We start from the raw sequence: 14990 nt of genomic DNA, 5'->3' as shown, positions 1-14990 counted from the left end.
CTCTGTCTGTTCTTCCTCCTTATCGGGAATATTGGGCACCTCTCTAATGGCATATATGAGGGCCTCAACTCCTGGGGACAGAGAATTATCCTCGTCCTCCTCAGCCTCTCCTTCATCAAACTCTGGTACTCAGAATCAGAGTCAGATTGTAATAATTGAGGGAGAGTGCGTTTGTGAGAGACCAAAAGGGGGGGGGGGGGGGGGGGGGGGGGCTGAACAGCCGGTCTGTGGTCTGCAGCAGCAACCATAAATGTGTCCATAGTTTGTTTCAGGGTCTGTCTTTCTTGTTTAGCCATAGCTAACTTTGAGTTAATACTGGAAATCATAGTTTTAAATGATTCCATCCACTCAGGTTCCTGCACATTACTACCATGTGAAGGAACTGCACACTGGGTACACATAAGGGACCCCTGTGAAGAAGGTGTAAACCTAGCCTTGCATAAAGTACACACAGACTTATTTGCATACATGCTGAGCAGAAAACACAGTATGATAACACAGTGTAGTATTAGTGAGGTATGCACTCTTATCCCAGACTACCCTGAATGGAGTGACACAGAGAGTATTGGAACCAGCACACTACACCACAGACCAAGCAGCGCCCTGCTGGGTGTCTTCTATGTGTAATTTTCCACACAGCGGTATAACCGCTGATTATTTGCTCCCCCCTTCACTATAACCCCCTGGTACCAGTTACAATGGTGATTCAGTGGGTCCTGTAGAGGAGCAGTCTCCGCATGCAGCCTGTATCAGCAGCAGCAGGAAATGGTGCCGTTTAGCCTCTGGTCCCGCTCTCTGGAAAGCCCCACCCCCATAATGGCACGCGGTCCCTGTATTTTATTTATACTGGCTTTCTCCATTAAAAGTGTAAAAAGAGAGCACGCCACCCCCGTTTACCATGTTGCCAGTTTGGGTTCCCAGTGGGCACCGTAGCCGGGTGATCACCATCCCTTCATGCTGCCAATTTGCACCGGGGACACGCTAGTCAGGTCCCCGGTGTAACATTCACCGCACCGTGTCTGCCTTCGGCATCTGTTAAGGGGTGGCGGCATGCTGCCGGCGTGGGTTCACATTCTGGGAGTGAGAGAAATATCACCTCAGGAGCTCAGTGTCCTGTCAGCTGGGATTACGAACCATTAACTCTGTTAATGAAGTTGGTTCAGTTCCACGATGCAGGCAGACTGGTTGCCAACCAGTGCTGCCTGAAAATAACAAACTAACAGAAATTTCTGAAGAAAACTCTCTGGAGAGCAACAGAATGCACCTGGCTCCTTGGGCACATTTTCTAAACCGAGTCTGCTAGGAGGGGCATAGAGGGGAGGAGCCAGCACACACTATTGATTTCTTAAAATGCTAAGCTCCAGTGGACCCAATCTATACCCCATGGTAATATACACTGCTCAAAAAAATAAAGGGAACACTTAAACAACACAATGTAACTCCAAGTCAATCACACTTCTGTGAAATCAAACTGTCCACTTAGGAAGCAACACTGATTGACAAACAATTTCACATGCTGTTGTGCAAATGGAATAGACAACAGGTGGAAATTATAGGCAATTAGCAAGACACCCCCAATAAAGGAGTTGTTCTGCAGGTGGTGACCACAAACCACTTCTCAGCTCCTATGCTTTCTGGCTGATGTTTTGGTCACTTTTGAAAGCTGGCGGTGCTTTCACTCTAGTGGTAGCATGAAACAGAGTCTACAACCCACACAAGTGGCTCAGGTAGTGCAGCTCATCCAGGATGGCACATCAATGCGAGCTGTGGCAAGAAGGTTTGCTGTGTCTGTCAGCGTAGTGTCCAGAGCATGGAGGCGCTACCAGGAGACAGGCCAGTACATCAGGAGACGTGGAGGAGGCCGTAGGAGGGCAACAACCCAGCAGCAGGACCGCTACCTCGGCCTTTGTGCAAGGAGGAAAAGGAGGAGCACTGCCAGAGCCCTGCAAAATGACCTCCAGCAAGCCACAAATGTGCATGTGTCTACTCAAATGATCAGAAACAGACTCCATGAGGGTGGTATGAGGGCCCGACGTCCACAGGTGGGGGTTGTGCTTACAGCCCAACACCGTGCAGGACGTTTGGCATTTGCCAGAGAACACCAAGATTGGCAAATTCGCCACTGGTGCCCTGTGCTCTTCACAGATGAAAGCAGGTTCTCACTGAGCACATGTGACAGACGTGACAGAGTCTGGAGACGCCAAGGAGAACGTTCTGCTGCCTGCAACATCCCCCAGGATGACCGGTTTGGCAGTGGGTCAGTAATGGTGTGGGGTGGCATTTCTTTGGGGGGCCGCACAGCCCTCCATGTGCTCGCCAGAGGTAGCCTGACTGCCATTAGGTACCGAGATGAGATCCTCAGACCCCTTGTGAGACCATATGCTGGTGCGGTTGGCCCTGGGTTCCTCCTAATGCAAGACAATGCTAGACCTCATGTGGCTGGAGTGTGTCAGCAGTTCCTGCAAGACGAAGGCATTGATGCTATGGACTGGCCCGCCCGTTCCCCAGACCTGAATCCAATTGAGCACATCTGGGACATCATGTCTCGCTCCATCCACCAACGCCACGTTGCACCACAGACTGTCCAGGAGTTGGCGGATGCTTTAGTCCAGGTCTGGGAGGAGATCCCTCAGGAAACCATCCGCCACCTTATTAGGAGCATGCCCAGGCGTTGTAGGGAGGTCATACAGGCACGTGGAGGCCACACACACTACTGAGCCTCATTTTGACTTGTTTTAAGGACATTACATCAAAGTTGGATCAGCCTGTAGTGTGTTTTTCCACTTTAATTTTGAGTGTGACTCCAAATCCAGACCTCCATGGGTTAATAAATTTGATTTCCATTGATAATTTTTTGTGTGATTTTGTTGTCGGCACATTCAACTATGTAAAGAACAAAGTATTTAATAAGAATATTTCATTCATTCAGATCTAGGATGTGTTATTTTAGTGTTCCCTTTATTTTTTTGAGCAGTGTACTATTCCCCAGTATCCACTAGGACGTTAGAGAAAATTAGAATATTGTGAAAAGGTTCAATATTGTAGGCTCAAAGTGTCACACCCTAATCAGCTAATAAATCCAAACCACCTGCAAAGGGTTCCTGAGCCTTTAAATGGTCTCTCAGTCTGGTTCAGTACAATTCACATTCATGGGGAAGACTGCTGACCCGACAGTTGTGCAGAAAAACATCATTGACACCCTCCACAAGGGCGGAAAACCTCAAAAGGAAATTGCAAAAGAAGTTGGATGTTCTCAGTGTGCTGTATCAAAGCAGATTAATAGAAAGTTAAGTGGAAGGAAAAGTGTGGAAGAAAAAGGTGCACAAGCAGCAGGGATGACCACAGCCTGGAATGGATTGTCAGGAAAAGGCCATTGAAAAGTGTGGGGGAGCTTTAAAAGGAGTGGACTGAGGCTGGAGTTAGTGCATCAAGAGCCACCACACACAGACAGATCCTGGACATGGGCTTCAAATGTCATATTCCTCTTGTGAAGCCGCTCCTGAACAACAAACGTCAGAAAAAAGAAAAAAAGAACTGGTCTGTTGCTCAGTGGTCCAAAGTCCTCTCTTCTGATGAGAGCAAATTTTGCATCTCATTTCGAAACCAAGATCCCAGAGTATGGAGGAAGAATGGAGAGGCACACAATCCAAGATGCTTGAAGTCCAGTGTTAAGTTTCCACAGTCTGTGTTGATTTGGGGAGCCATGTCATGTGCTGGTGTTGGTCCACTGTGCTTTATTAAGTCAAGAGTCAACGCAGCCGTCTACCAGGACATTTTGGAGCACTTCATGCTTCCTTCAGCAGACAAGCTTTATGGAGATGCTGACTTCATTTTCCAGCAGGACTTGACACCTGCCCACACTGCCAAAAGTACCAAAACCTGGTTCAATGAATGTGGGATTACTGTGCTGGATTGGACAGCAAACTCGCCGGACCTGAACCCCATAGAGAATCTATGGGGCATTGCCAAGAGAAAGATGAGAGACATGAGACCGAACAATGCAGAAGAGCTGAGGCCGCTATTGAAGCATCCTACTCTTCCATAACACCTCAGCAGTGAAACAGGCTGACCGAATCAATGCCACACCGCACTGAGGCAGTAATTCATGCAAAAGGGGCCCAAACCAAGTACTGAGTACTTATGCATGATCATACTTTTCAGAGGGCTGACATTTCTGTATTTAAAATCCTTTCTCTATCGTCCTAAGTGGATGCTGGGGTTCCTGAAAGGACCAGGGGGATAGCGGCTCCGCAGGAGACAGGGCACAAAAGTAAAGCTTTTACAGGTCAGGTGGTGTGTACTGGCTCCTCCCCCTATGACCCTCCTCCAGACTCCAGTTAGATTTTTGTGCCCGGCCGAGAAGGGTGCAATTCTAGGTGGCTCTCATAAAGAGCTGCTTAGAGAGTTTAGCTTAGGTTTTTTTATTTTACAGTGATTCCTGCTGGCAACAGGATCACTGCAACGAGGGACAGAGGGGAGAAGAAGTGAACTCACCTGCGTGCAGGATGGATTGGCTTCTTGGCTACTGGACATGAAGCTCCAGAGGGACGATCACAGGTACAGCCTGGATGGTCACCGGAGCCACGCCGCCGGCCCCCTCACAGATGCTGAAGCAAGAAGAGGTCCAGAATCGGCGGCTGAAGACTCCTGCAGTCTTCTTAAGGTAGCGCACAGCACTGCAGCTGTGCGCCATTTTCCTCTCAGCACACTTCACACGGCAGTCACTGAGGGTGCAGGGCGCTGGGGGGGGGCGCCCTGGGAGGCAAATGAAAACCTTTAAAAAGGCTAAAAATACCTCACATATAGCCCCAGAGGCTATATGGAGATATTTACCCCTGCCTAAATGTACTAAATAGCGGGAGACGAGCCCGCCGAAAAAGGGGCGGGGCCTATCTCCTCAGCACACGGCGCCATTTTCTGTCACAGCTCCGCTGGTCAGGAAGGCTCCCAGGTCTCTCCCCTGCACTGCACTACAGAAACAGGGTATAACAGAGAGGGGGGGCAGAATAAATGGCAATATATTAATATAAAAGCAGCTATAAGGGAGCACTTAATCATAAGGCTATCCCTGTCATATATAGCGCTTTTTGGTGTGTGCTGGCAGACTCTCCCTCTGTCTCCCCAAAGGGCTAGTGGGTCCTGTCTTCGTATAGAGCAGGCTTTCCCAACCACGGTCCTCAAGGCACACCAACAGTGCAGGTTTTAGTGATATCCAGGCTGCAGCACAGATGGTTAACTCAAAATAACTGAGCTACTAATTAAGTCACCTGTGCTGAAGCCTGGATATCACTAAAACCTGCACTGTTAGTGTGCCTTGAGGACCGTGGTTGGGAAAGCCTGGTATAGAGCATTCCCTGTGTGTCTGCTGTGTGTCGGTACGTGTGTGTCGACATGTATGAGGACGTTATTGGTGTGGAGGCGGAGCAATTGCCAAATATGAGGATGTCACCTCCTAGGGGGTCGACACCAGAATGGATGCCTTTATTTGTGGAATTACGGGATAGCGTCAACTCGCTTAAGCAGTCGTTTGCCGACATGAGGCGGCCGGACACTCAATTAGTGTCTGTCCAGGCGCCTCAAACACCGTCAGGGGCTGTAAAACGTCCCTTGCCTCAGTCGGTCGACACAGACCCAGACACAGGCACTGATTCCGGTGGTGAAGGTGACGAATCAACCGTATTTTCCAGTAGGGCCACACGTTATATGATTTTGGCAATAAAGGAGATGTTACATTTAGCTGATACTACAGGTACCACTAAACAGGGTATTATGTGGGGTGTGAAAAACTACCAGTAGTTTTTACCGAATCAGAAGAATTAAATGACGTGTGTGATGAAGCGTGGGGTGCCCCGATAAAAAACTGCTAATTTCAAAGAAGTTATTGGCTTTATACCCTTTCCCGCCAGAGGTTAGGGAGCGCTGGGAAACACCTCCTAGGGTGGACAAAGCGCTAACACACTTATCAAAACAAGTGGCGTTACCCTCTCCTGAGACGGACGCACTTAAAGATCCATCAGATAGGAGGATGGAAAATATCCAAAAAGGTATATACACACATGCAGGTGTTATACTACGACCAGCTATTGCGACTGCATGGATGTGCAGTGCTGGGGTAGTTTGGTCAGAGTCCCTGATCGAAAATATTGATACCCTGGACAGGGACAATATTTTACTGTCGTTAGAACAAATAAAGGATGCATTTCTTTATATGCGTGATGCACAGAGAGATATCTGCACACTGGCATCACGGGTAAGTGCTATGTCCATTTCGGCCAGAAGAGCTTTATGGACACGACAGTGGACAGGCGATGCGTAGAGGAGTTATTTGAGGTCGGTCTATCGGATTTGGTGGCCACGGCTACGGCCGGGAAATCCACCTTTCTACCTCAAGTCACTCCCCAACAGAAAAAGGCACCGACCTTTCAACCGCAGCCCTTTCGTTCCTTTAAAAATAAGAGAGCAAAGGGCTATTCATATCTGCCACGAGGCAGAGGACGAGGGAAGAGACAGCAACAGGCAGCTCCTTCCCAGGAACAGAAGCCCTCCCCGGCTTCTACAAAAGCCTCAGCATGACGCTGGGGCTTCGCAAGCGGACTCGGGGGCGGTAGGCGGTCGTCTCAAAAATTACAGCGCGCAGTGGGCTCACTCGCAGGTAAATCCCTGGATCCTGCAGATAATATCTCAGGGGTACAGGTTGAAATTAGAGACAGAGCCACCTCGCCGTTTCCTGAAGTCTGCTTTACCAACGTCCCCCTCAGAAAGGGAGACGGTTTTGGAAGCCATTCACAAGCTGTATTCTCAGCAGGTGATAGTCAAGGTACCTCTTCTACAACAAGGGAAGGGGTATTATTCCACTCTTTTTGTGGTACCGAAGCCGGATGGCTCGGTAAGGCCTATTCTAAATCTGAAGTCCTTGAACCTATACATAAAGAAGTTCAAGTTCAAGATGGAGTCACTCAGAGCAGTGATAGCGAACCTGGAAGAAGGGGACTTTATGGTATCCTTGGACATCAAGGATGCGTATCTCCACGTTCCAATTACCCCTCACACCAGGGGTACCTCAGGTTCGTTGTACAAAACTGTCACTATCAGTTTCAGACGCTGCCGTTTGGTTTGTCCACGGCACCTCGGGTCTTTACAAAGGTAATGGCCGAGATAATATTTCTTCTTCGAAGAAAAGGCGTATTAATTATCCCATACTTGGACGATCTCCTAATAAGGGCAAGGTCCAGAGAACAGCTAGAGATGGGTTTAGCACTATCTCAAGAGGTGCTAAAGCAGCACGGATGGATTCTGAATATTCCAAAATCCCAATTAATGCCGACAACTCGTCTGCTGTTCCTGGGGATGATTCTGGACACAGTTCAGAAAAAGGTTTTTCTTCCCGAAGAAAAAGCCAAGGAGTTATCTGACCTGGTCAGGAACCTCCTAAAACCAGGAAAGGTGTCTGTACATCAATGCACAAGAGTCCTGGGAAAAAATGGTAGCTTCTTACGAAGCAATCCCTTTCGGCAGATTCCATGCAAAGGGATCTGTTGGACAAATGGTCAGGGTCGCATCTTCAGATGCACCTGCGGATAACCCTGTCGCCGAGGACAAGGGTATCCCTTCTGTGGTGGTTGCAGGAGGCTCATCTATTGGAGGGCCGCAGATTCGGCATACAGGATTGGATCCTGGTGACCACGGATGCCAGCCTGAGAGGCTGGGGAGCAGTCACACAGGGAAGAAATTTCCAGGGAGTGTGGTCGAGCCTGAAAAAGTCTCTTCACATAAGCATTCTGGAACTAAGAGCAATCTACAATGCTCTAAGCCAGGCGGAACCTCTGCTTCAAGGAAGACCGGTGTTGATCCAGTCGGACAACATCACGGCAGTCGCCCATGTAAACAGACAGGGCGGCACAAGAAGCAGGAGGGCAATGGCAGAAGCTGCCAGGATCCTTCGCTGGGCGGAGAATCACGTGATAGCACTGTCAGCAGTATTCATCCCGGGCGTGGACAACTGGGAAGCAGACTTCCTCAGCAGACACGACCTTCACCCGGGAGAGTGGGGACTTCATCCAGAAGTTTTCCACATGCTATTAAACCGTTGGGTAAAACCAATGGTGGACATGATGGCGTCTCGCCTCAACAAAACACTGGACAGGTATTGCGCCAGGTCAAGAGATCCGCAGGCAATAGCTGTGGACGCGCTGGTAACACCTTGGGTGTACCAGTCGGTATATGTGTTTCCTCCTCTGCCTCTCATACCAAAGGTATTGAGGATTATACGGCAAAGAGGAGTAAGACTAGTGGCTCCGGATTGGCCAAGAAGGACTTGGTACCCGGAACTTCAAGAGATGGTCACGGACGATCCGTGGCCTCTACTTCTGAGAAGGGACCTGCTTCAGCAGGGTCCTTGTCTTTTTCAAGACTTACCGCGGCTGCGTTTGACGGCATGGCGTTGAATGCCAGATCCTAAAAGGAAAAGGCATTCCAGAAGAAGTCATTCCTACCTTGATAAAGGCAAGGAAGGAAGTCACCGCGAAGCATTATCGCCGTATTTGGCGAAAATATGTTGCGTGGTGCGAGCAGCGGAGTGCTCCGATGGAGGAATTTCAACTGGGTCGTTTTCCTACATTTCCTGCAATCAGGATTGTCTATGGGTCTCAAATTGGGATCTATTAAGGTTCAAATTTCGGCCCTATCAATATTCTTCCACAAAGAATTGGCCTCAGTCCCTGAGGTCCAGATTTTTATCAAAGGAGTACTGCATATACAGCCTCCTGTGGTGCCTAAGGTGGCACCGTGGGATCTAAATGTAGTTTTAGATTCCTCAAATCCAATTGGTTTGAACCACTAAAGAATGTGGATTTGAAATATCTCACATGGAAAGTGACTATGTTACTGGCCCTGGCTTCGGCCGGGAGAGTATCTGAACTGGCGGCTTTGTCTTATAAAAGCCCTTATTTAATTTTCCATTCGACATAGGGCAGAGCTGCGGACGCGTCCGCATTTTCTCCCTAAGGTGGTATCAGCGTTTCACCTGAACCAGCCTATTGTAGTGCCTGCGGCTACAGACGACTTGAAGGACTCCAAGTTGTTGGACGTTGTCAGAGCCTTAAAAATATACATTTAAAGGACGGCTGGAGTCAGAAAATCTGACTCGCTGTTTATACTGTATGCACCCAACAAGTTGGGTGCACCTGCTTCTAAACAGTCGATTGCTCGTTGGTTTTGTAACAAAATTCAACTTGTACATTCTGTGGCAGGCCTGCCACAGCCTAAATCTGTTAAGGCCCATTCCGCAAGGAAGGTGGGCTCATCTTGGGCGGCTGCCCGAGGGGTCTCGGCATTACAACCCTGCCGAGCAGCTACGTGGTCAGGGGAGAACACGTTTGTAAATTTTTACAAATTTGATACCCTGGCAAAGGAGGACCTGGAGTTCTCTCATTCGGTGCTGCAGAGTCATCCGCACTCTCCCGCCCGTTTGGGAGCTTTGGTATAATCCCCATGGTCCTTTCAGGAACCCCAGCATCCACTTAGGACGATAGAGAAAATAAGAATTTACTTACCGATAATTCTATTTCTCGGAGTCCGTAGTGGATGCTGGGCGCCCATCCCAAGTGCGGATTATCTGCAATACTTGTACATAGTTATTGTTAACTAATTCGGGTTATTGTTTAGGAAGCCATCTTTCAGAGGCTCCTCTGTTATCATACTGTTAACTGGGTTTAGATCACAAGTTGTACGGTGTGATTGGTGTGGCTGGTATGAGTCTTACCCGGGATTCAAAATCCTCCCTTATTGTGTACGCTCGTCCGGGCACAGTACCTAACTGGAGTCTGGAGGAGGGTCATAGGGGGAGGAGCCAGTACACACCACCTGACCTGTAAAAGCTTTACTTTTGTGCCCTGTCTCCTGCGGAGCCGCTATCCCCCTGGTCCTTTCAGGAACCCCAGCATCCACTACGGACTCCGAGAAATAGAATTATCGGTAAGTAAATTCTTATTTTTTTTATTGATTTTATGTAATATTCGAATTTTCTGAGATTTTGGATTTGGGGTTTTCTTAAGCTGTAAACCACAATCATCAAAATTATAACAAACAAAGACTTGAAATATCTCACTTTGCATGTAATGAGTCTATATAATATATTAGTTTCACCTTTTAAGTTGAATTACTGAAATAAATGAACTTTTGCACGATATTATGATTTTATGAGTTTCACCTGTAAGTGTTCCTCATTGTAATATGTGTCTTCTAAGCACATGCGCAGCAGGAAGTTTGCCCTGTAAGCACATTCCTGAGAGTTCAGGTTGCCCTGTAGGCATGTGCACTGTGCTTCTGGGCACCATGCCACTGTTGTGAATTATGAATGAGGGATGGCCATCAGAAACTGAAGGTTCATAGCCACTAAAGTTTTTGTTCCAATGGAGAGGCTTTCAAATCTGTGCGTGGCAACCATTGTCCCCTTGATTCTGATTGGTGGTTTCCTGGCTTGGTGATGCCATTACGTACACTGGGTTATATTTACTAAAAGTTGATGTTGACCAATTTTGTGTTTCAGGGTCTAAATCACACATTTACTAACATGATTTTAGACATCCTTTAAAAAAGAAAAAGTAAAATATCATCTGTTAGTAAATGTGGGATTTAGGGGTATATTTTGGTCAGTGTTCGATTGATGTGGGTGACTCAGACCTGATCGCTGGGCTGCTAATTTTGCTGTCCTGCGTTCAGATAGTCGCCGCCTCCAGGGGGAGTGTAAATTCGCTGTGCAAGTGTGCAATCCCATGTGTACGCCGAGCTGCAAAAATTCACTTTGTGCAGTCTGTGCGCAGCCCAGGACTTACTCCTACAGTGCGACGAGAACAGACTGATCGGGGCCGGAGCTGACGTCAGACACCATCCCTGAAAACGCTTGGGAACACCTGCGTTTTTCTGGACACTCCCAATAAACGGTCAGTTACCACCCACAAACAGCTTCCTCCTGTCAAAACACCTTGCGAACTGATTTTTCGTACCATTCCGTCGCTGACTGGCAATGCCCTTTGTTGTTGTCAGAAGCGCGTGCGCATTGCAGTGCATACACATGTGCAGTTAATACCGGATCGCTCGCTGTGCGAAAATGCTCAGCAGCGATCAGGTCTGAATCACCTCCGATTTTTGGACGACTTTGTACTTGAGGGTCTAAATTCCACATTTACTGACAGATCATTTTTGAAATTTTTTTTAAACCATGTCAAAAATCATCTGTTGGTAAATGTATGAATTTAGACCCTTAAACACTAAATCAAAAATCGACTTTTAGGAAATATACAGTGCATCCAGAAAGTATTCACAGCGCTTCATATTTTGTTATGTTACAGCCTTATTCCAAAGTGGAATAAATTCTACACACAATACCCCATTATGACTACGTGAAAAGTTGTTGTTTTTTTTAGATGTTTGCAATGTATTAAAAATAAAAAAATAAGAAATCACATGTACATAAGTGTTCACCGCCTTTGCCATAAAGCAGGGTGTGCGGTGTGCACTCATTACAAATACGTCAGTGAACACATGGCAGGTTGAGCACCACAGGTCCACCGTGATAGTAGCACACTGCAGAGATAACACAAGGCAGACTGCCCATTACTGCAAATTAGGTCATAGCTGATCATACCACACTGCAAACGTGCTTCCACCAGTTAACATGTATTTTATTCTGTGTTTAAGTCCCACAGTTCGCTAACAGCCAGGCTGGACTGGAGAACTGTTTGCTTTGGGAACAGTACCAGCTATTTAGAAGAGCTTTTAGACTGGCACATTGATGTTGTGAATACAGGAAAATGTTCCCAGAGTTTGCTCAGAAAAGTGTTGTGCAAGCTAATGTAAGAGTTTGACTACATTTGGATGTTACCCAGGAACCAGCTATAACTACACACTGGGGTTCAGTATTATACGTTCAGGTAAGAATTTGTTTTATTGTGTATTATTTTTGTCGGTTTTATCCCTTTGTAATGTGAGGGTAATGTTGGGTACACGCTATGCCGACCATGGGATCTGCCAATTTGGTAAGCATACATATACCAAATGGCCGCTTGATATGTCTGGATAGACATCACAACTGGGCGGGCATTTGAATTTACAATAAAGAGGAAATTCTGTATCTCCTGCGCTCCAGTATCGGAAGCAGCTTAATTTATACGTGGTGATCATCCACCATGTTTAAACATGAAAACACAATTATAGAACAAGCGCTCTCTAGTTATGGTCAGTCAACGAACAACCAGTATCTTCATAAGCTTTCTTAATCCGATTTTACATGTTAGTGTTTTTAATGTTGAATGCAGATACAGCCACAGTTGCCCACAGAATATAGTGGACATGCCACATATTAGTTTAATCAGCAGACTCTGCTTGTATGTCGCATTCGCATACCAATGCAAAAAAGACGTACAACGTTAGCAGTTACCCAGGAAGATTCTGGCTCACTCACACCAGGCATCTCATGGTGCATGGCCTCAATAAAATAAATGTAGGACACATCTACACCTGACAAGATAGTCAGACAGTGCTACAATTCAAGTCAGCATCTGTGTGACTGGGCGCGTCATGGGCGGGGGGGTTTGCAGGTGGGACTCGGGCGGCGGGTGGCAGCAGAAGCAGAGCTGTGTTGGGCAGGGCAGGCCACCCTATCGGACGCGGTACGCAGCCACATACGGCGCCAAGCTCTTAAGGCGGTCATCAGAGTCTGCATCACCAGCTATAACTCCCGCCGCTCCCATGAACTGGTACCCACTGCTGCCGCTGCCCGCCTGTAATTCACATACGCAGCTGCCGCCTCCCAGCCCATGATGGTCCGGATCTACTTCTCATATGTCCTAGAGGATGCTGGGGACTCCAAAAGGACCATGGGGTATAGACGGGATCCGCAGGAGACATGGGCACTTTAAGACTTTAAATGGGTGTGAACTGGCTCCTCCCTCTATGCCCCTCCTCCAGACCTCAGTTAGATTCTGTGCCTAGAGAGACTGGACACATAACAGGGGAGCTCTACTGAGTTTCTCTGAAAAAGACTTTATTGTTAGGTTTTTTATTTTCAGGGAGCACTGCTGACAACAGGCTCCCTGCTTCGTGGGACTGAGGGGAGAGAAGTCAGACCTACTTCTGTGAGTTAAAGGCTCTGCTTCTTAGGCTACTGGACACCATTAGCTCCAGAGGGTCTGATCACTTGGTATAGCCTAGCTGCTCGTTCCCGGAGCCACGCCGTTCCCCCCCCCCCCTCACAGAGCCAGAAGAAAGAAGCCGGGTGAGTAGCAGAAGCAAAGAAGACTTCATATAAGACGGCAGAAGACTTCAGATCTCAGAGGTACCGTGCAGCGGTCGCGCTGCGCGCCATTGCTCCCACACACAAGCGGCACTACATGGGTGCAGGGCGCAGGGGGGGCGCCCTGGGCAGCAATAAACCTCAATTTCAGCCTGGCAAAGAAGGTATACAGTGCATAGGCACTGTATACAGACCCCCGCCAGTATGTAAAAAAGCGTGACTTAAGCGCGCCATTACGGGGGCGGGGCTTAGCCCTCACAGCTCTAATCAGTGCCATTTTCTCTCCACAGAAGCTGCAGAGACGCTGGCCCTGGCCTTCTCACTACTGTCAAGTAACAGGGTGCAAAACGGGGGAGGGGGGGCACAGCTAATTGGTGTTGATATATATATATTTATATTAAAAGCGCTGGCGGATCTGGGACTATATATATATATATATATATATATATATATATATATGTATATATATATATATATATATATATATATTAGTTTCAGTCCGGAATAGGCGCTGGGTGTGAGCTGGCAAACGCTCTCTGTGTTTCTCTAACAGGCCTTAGTGTGGGTCTGTCCCCTATAGCCGAGTGTGATCGTGCGTGTCGGTACGTGTGTGTCGACATGTCTGAGGCTGAATGCTCTTCCCAGGAGGAGGCTGGAGTGGGGACAGTACAGACTGTGGGAGTGACTCTGTCGGCACCGCCGACTGCTGATTAGGTGAATATGTGGAGTGTCTTGAATTCAAATGTGGCTTTATTAAATAAGAGATTGGATAAATCTGAGGCCCAGAACCAAACGTGGAGACAATCCATGGAAGATGCTTTGTCCCAAACTCAAGCTCCCATCGGGGTCACTGAAACGGTCATTTACCCAAATAGCAGATACTGATACCGTTTCGGATTCCAGTGTCGACGAATGGGATGCCAGTTTGAATCCGAAACTGGCTAAAAGCATTCAGTACATGATTGTGGCTATAAAAGAGGTGTTACATATCACGGAGGACCCTGCCGTTCCTGAGACGAGGGTCTGTGTGTTTAAAGGGAAGAAACCAGAGGTAACTTTTCCTCCCTCTCATGAACTGAATGCCCTTTTTGAAAAGGCTTGGGAAGTTCCTGACAAAAAGTAATTGATTCCTAAGAGAATTGCTATGACATATCCATTTCCCTCTGTGGACAGGAAAAAGTGGGAGTCAACCCCCACTGTCGACAAAGCTCTAGCGCGGCTGTCCAAGAGGGTGGCGCTTCCGTCTCCCGACACGGCAGCCCTGAAGGATCCTGCGGATCGCAAGCAGCAAACTACATTGAAATCTATTTATGTCACTACGGGCACGCTCCTCAGACCTGCCGTAGCATCGGCATGGGTAAGTAATGCAATTGAAAAATGGGCAGATAACTTGTCATCTGAATTAGACACTCTGGCTAGGGATAGCGTTCTTTTGACACTGGGTCATATCAGGGACGCGGCAGTCTATCTAAAGGAGGCTGCGAGAGATATTGGCCTTTTGGGATCAAGGGCCAATGCCATGGCAATCTCGGCTAGGAGACAGTTATGGACTCATCAATGGAATGGCGATGCTGATTCTAAGAGGGCTATGGAGTCTCTGCCGTATAAAGGTGGCGTTTTGTTTGGTGAGGGCCTCGCGGACCTGGTGTCTACAGCTACTGCGGGTAAGTCATCGTTTCTACCGTACATCCCAGCGCAA

This window comes from Pseudophryne corroboree, chromosome 3 (assembly GCF_028390025.1).
Source record: "Pseudophryne corroboree isolate aPseCor3 chromosome 3, aPseCor3.hap2, whole genome shotgun sequence".
NCBI classification, from domain to species: Eukaryota; Metazoa; Chordata; class Amphibia; order Anura; family Myobatrachidae; genus Pseudophryne; species Pseudophryne corroboree.
The sequence above is the reverse complement of the archived record's forward strand: the minus strand, read 5'-3'. Positions refer to the sequence as shown.